This window comes from Triticum dicoccoides, chromosome 4B (assembly GCF_002162155.2).
Source record: "Triticum dicoccoides isolate Atlit2015 ecotype Zavitan chromosome 4B, WEW_v2.0, whole genome shotgun sequence".
Lineage (NCBI taxonomy): Eukaryota > Viridiplantae > Streptophyta > Magnoliopsida > Poales > Poaceae > Triticum > Triticum dicoccoides.
In genome coordinates this window covers 432,466,702-432,471,916 of record NC_041387.1, presented here as the reverse complement: position 1 = coordinate 432,471,916, position 5,215 = coordinate 432,466,702, and the positions used below count along the sequence as shown (strand labels likewise).

General features: G+C 39.4%; 1 long non-coding RNA gene across 2 annotated transcripts in view; it reads left to right on the top strand.

Annotated features, from left to right (window-relative positions):
- Positions 1 to 3,909, top strand: part of LOC119290704 — a 6,883-nt gene extending 2,974 nt beyond the window's left edge. Inside the window, exons 3-8 of one of the 2 annotated variants that reach the window (XR_005141986.1) lie at positions 228 to 315; positions 574 to 812; positions 1,406 to 1,793; positions 1,886 to 1,970; positions 2,527 to 2,645; positions 3,516 to 3,909. This is a non-coding gene — a long non-coding RNA (uncharacterized LOC119290704). Of the gene's footprint in view, positions 1 to 227; positions 316 to 573; positions 813 to 1,405; positions 1,794 to 1,885; positions 2,646 to 3,515 lie in introns of both variants that reach the window. The other variant, XR_005141985.1, reaches the window with a different exon arrangement.
- Positions 3,910 to 5,215: the final 1,306 nt, after the last annotated feature.

The window sequence follows — 5,215 nt, the reverse complement described above, 5'->3', positions numbered from 1 at the left end:
GATATGAAGAGTTGGGAGTTGACGGGGTCATCTTCTGACCTTAAGGAAGACCTGAAGCTGGTTCTGTCAGTCATGATGTATGCTTTAATGTGCTAAGAACATATTTTGGGCCTTATGACTGCTGTAATACTGTTTATTTCTTCCGTTTTTCAATGAAAAGCTGAAAGTTGGGTTAAGGTCCTCTTGTTCTACTGGCCAATAATCTTGTTCTTTTTCTGGACTTTTAGAAGCCATGTGATTTCCTTTACACTTTGGAGAAGAAGAGGGTCAATGGGATCTCAGTACTTCCAGATGTGAAGGATCAAGGAGAAAGAGGTGTGCAAAAAATATAAGTTTTTTTTAATTTAGTTTGTACTCCCTCCGTCCCATAATATAAGAACGTTTTTGACACTACACCAGTGTCAAAAACGTTCTTATATTATGGGACGGAGGGAGTACAAACTAAATTAAAAAAAACTTATATTTTTTGCACACCTCTTTGTGTCAAAAACGTTCTTATATTATGGGACGGAGGAAGTACCTTACTTGTTTAATGCTAGCTACAAATGACATTAGCATTTTCTAATTATGTAGGTATATGTGTGCCAACAGCACTGCTGACACTTGTAGAGGCTGAAATTAAAACTTCTAAAGCTGAGATGAATGAAGACTTTAATCAAGAATTGTTCCTTGATGATCTGTTGATGGAATATAAAGAAGAAGTTGGCGTTGAGTATGAGGACCATAATGTCTCGGACCATGATGATCATAGAGCAAAGACACTTATGGAAATCTTGTTGGAAAAGGGGGTGAACCTCAAAGATAATCCCACGGTTAGTAACTTTATACATTTTGTGCAACTCTTGTTTGTTCAATTGATTAAACATGTATTATATACATAGAAGTTCACGTGAGGGAGAGAGATGTAAAACGGTACAACATGCCGCACGAGGTAAGGAGGCGTGGGGTATAGACTCGGTAAAGTTAGGTTCTACGATCCACAACTTGAGGATGACATTGGCACCTGCAGGACAGTCAACCAAAGACCAACTGTCATTCTTCATCAAAGCATTAGACTCCTCTAGCATTGCATTATACTAGTTAGGATCCTTAAGGGCAGAACGATATGCGGCAAAAATAGGGGAAATAGCGGCCAATTGAATAGAAAATAATTAGCGCTTGGAAGAAAGAAATATGCCAAACTTGCTACTTAAGGATGTATATAGATGTACGGGGGGGTATAATGGAGAGAGACGCACAACAGTACAACACAAACATGCTGCAAGAGCTAACGAAGGCATGCGCTACAGACTTGGTAGAGTTTGGTACTATGATCCATAGCTTGAGGATGGTTGTGAATTTGTGATCATTATTAGAACGCTATTTCGCTTTAATTCTGTTTTTACCTTGTCTTTTTCTTTTATAGGGAGGTGAGTGCTTTAAAGCCCGAGAAGTTCGTCACTTAAAAAACCAGTCATTCAGTGACTTGGCAGGCTATATACTAAAAAGGCATCCACTGAAGATTAAAATGCCAATCACAAAGAAGTTCTTTAAGTTGAAAGGAAGCGGTGAAATGTACATTGCTATAGCAGGGACTCCAGATATGTATACAAAGGACTCAGTGCAGGTTTGGCACTCGGTTGTCCTTGTTGGATTTGGAAGAAAGGAAGGGGTTGAATATTTCCGATACATGAACAGTCATGGAACCGAGTTTGATGATGGTGGGTTCGGTGATCTGCAGGCAGCTGAGATAAAGGACGCTTTCCTTATTGTGATTTAGGCAGGCATGGCTCTCGAAATTCAGTTTGCAAAAGGTAAAATATACTAGTAGTGGGTAAGGTTTATTGGATGTGTTTACAAAACATAAGATAAGAAGCCTTACAAAATTCTTGGATTTTTTTTCCAGTTAATTTTGAGGAGCATCATCTTTTTGACAGAATTGTTGATATCAACTTGTAACCCATTCGAAAGTTCTTTCTTCAGTATATTTGGTAAGTCGGCAAACAAAATCCTTCTTTTGTTAGCATGCTTAGCGATTCTTGTATTTCATGCACTAAAATTTTACCCAAGTCACAAGCACGATCAGCGCCTCTTAGGAATTATCTAAACTTGAGGAGCTGTCCTGCTCCCAGTATGACTCTTTCAATACAATTAGGTACAACAACCTGTATTGAGAGATCTAAACTATCTGGCCTTGTACAATGATTTATTTTGTCCTAGAAAATCTGGCTGTACCACAGGAATCCATAGTAGAAGTGAGTGGATTGAGACACAAATGTGCAATATAGATGATCAATACTGGTGGTAACATGTTCTGTTTCTTCCAATTCTCATTCCGTGATTCCAAGTCTACTATTTGATAGTTAGCTGCATAGTTCGGAGACCATGAGATTATGTTCAGTTGTTACAAGTACATGCTGCATGATATGCTATATGTTACATAGCAAATGCAAGTCTATAGATGGTTGCTTGCTCCTTCGCTTCAATTCTATTTGCTACCATTGCTTCTAAACAATGAGAAATTTCCATGTCCGTTAAAAAAAATAGCTAGTCCAAGGATGTCCCAGTGTGCTTGCTTTTGGCCCTTGCTCCACATTCCCGAGCCACCTAGCCATCAGCTTCCACTAGCTCGCATCTGCCTTGGTCTATTCGGGGTAACCTCCTCGGTAAGTATTGTACTTTCTTCTCTCAGTTTCTCTACTTCTCACTATGGTTTGCTTTACGAGTAGATGAATGACATCCTTAAATATGATTTTTTTTTGGAGAATCACTGGTCATAGGAAAATCAATAGTAGCATACTCATACGAGGACAAGTATTATTATGTGCCCAGTGCACAACTAATCAATCGATGCTCAGAGAAAACTCATGGTAGCATACTCATGATAGAAGAATGGTATGATGGTAAAAGTGATGTGGTTGCAGTGAACAATTGTAGCCCGCAAGAAAACTTTGTAACTAACATTTTTTGAAGTTAGTAGTGGAAGCACAAGATTCAATATACAGCTGTACACTGTTCTGCTCAATGTACCACTGCTCACAGTACCACATGACAATGTCCAAGTCTATTTTGTGAACAAGTGACAACCTTTACTTTCATTTATTCCAAAATGTGAATATTTAGCTGTGGATTATTATCCTGAGAAGCTTGGACACTGTCATGTGTTGATGTTCATAGGTTAGTAGTATGCTACAGTGCATCCTTGTGTTTATTCTCTAAAAGTTGGGTATATAGTGTTAGGTTGCTTCCACTAAATATATTCTTTTAGAAAGCATACACTACATAGTTAATCTCTGCTATAAAGAGGCTAAATGAAGTGACACTGTGAATAGTTAGACATGTAAATTGGCAGTTTCATTTCTGTGCACTGCCAGTAATTTGGTGAGCACAATGTCTTTCATGCACTTAAGCCTTTTGTACATCAATATTTCTCTTTGATATCCATGGTCCATACAACTAACATTCTTTGTATACTCTGCCCCCTCTTATTGTTCCCGTGGCATAGGTATTTACATATATTTCCGTTTATTTACCAGATGGTGTACAGTAAATCATACTATGGAAGATCAATCCACCTAGGTCGACAGAGGAACAGGAATGAACCACTTTCAACAAGGATTTTTGTAATGCTTGTGGCCTTTTGTGGATTAAGCTTTGCATTATAGAAATGTAATCCATGCATCCTATTGTACCAATAATGCCCTCGAGAAGGAACAGTAATGAGGTGCTGGCTATATTCAGATGATGGTCGGTTGTCTACTATCTTCCTAATACTTGCATGTGTAAAATAGAGTAGAAAATTCCCGTGCTACGGAGTTACAGTCAACCATGTAATATTCAAGTAAGTTGTCTGCCAACAATCCTCGTCAAAAAAGTGCTTGCATCCAGAGCGAAGTACTAAGAAATGCATAACATCGCTGCTTGAGTAGACAGGAGTTGCTCATCAGATTCTTGTGATTCATAACTCTGATGTACTATGAATGTTTAGTCAAACACATTTGCCTAGATCATGTCCTTCAGGTCTTCAATACTTTAACCATATTGCTTCTTTTGTGGGAATGGTGACCTGATTTGCACTGGCAGTCTGCAATTTGGTAGACGCTTGGCTGCCGTGCGATCCTACACGATCCAACGTCTGTATTCCCGTTAGCCCCGTGGTCCACACTGCTTACCAGCCTTTTTCATGTGTGAAAGAGCATGGTGCCCCATGTGTGATTTTGGTAATTGACTAGCAAGATGCCCATGCGTTGCACATAATACCAAAATACATTATTCAGGATGGTATGTGGGTGGGGTCACCTCATGTGTAGAAAATATGAATATCTTTTTCAGATATTCATTTTGCTCCTGAGCTCACAAGCATCCGAGTGAATACTAAATGTAGACAAACCAGCAATTTTTTTTTGAAACAAACACGTTTGAGTGTAGCAAGCTAAAAGTAGAACTTCGTGAGTAAATAACACGCATGGTGCTTTGCAACAGTGAATCAACGTTTCATGATCAAGTATGGAATTTTCTGTCAAAGAGAATAGAACAGAAAAAAAAGCTTGCTCAAGAAAAGAAATCTCGACATACACAAACAAATCTCGCTTAATTAGAGTACAATACATCTTGAACGGATAAACTTAGATGGCTCCCATTTTTTGCGGCAGAACTTAGACGGCTCCTTTTTTTTTTGCGAAGAATCATAGGGCTTTATTCCTATGTGATAGAGTTACAATCCTCAGCAACTAAAGCACTGATACACGGCGGTGGGTGCCCTAGCCAACATGCTGTGCTATCCCCACGCCGTCCAAAATTTGCTAAACAGTCTGCAACCCTATTCTGATCTCGAGTAATTTTTACAGGAATAAAAACCCTATCATTCAGATAAAACTTAATCTCCTGAATCAAGTGGCCGTAAGCTGATCTATCCAAAGAATAATCAGAGAGTGCTTTGAGAGCAGTAGCACAATCTGACTATACCATAATCGTGGTGCTCGAATGCTCGATCGCCAATATTAGCCCTTCCCGAAATGCCTGTAGTTCAGCTTCTAGGGCTTCATTGCAGTGGAATAACTTGCGGTAGGCAGCAAATATCACACCTCCTTTGTTATCTCTTAAGATCATACCTGAACCCGCCGAGCCATCCTTAGCATTATAAGATCCATCCACTGACAATGCCACAACGCCAGGCTGCGGATTTGGCCAGGGTTCCCGTAGGACAGTTACCTGTCGCTTCGGTGCTTCAGCCTGT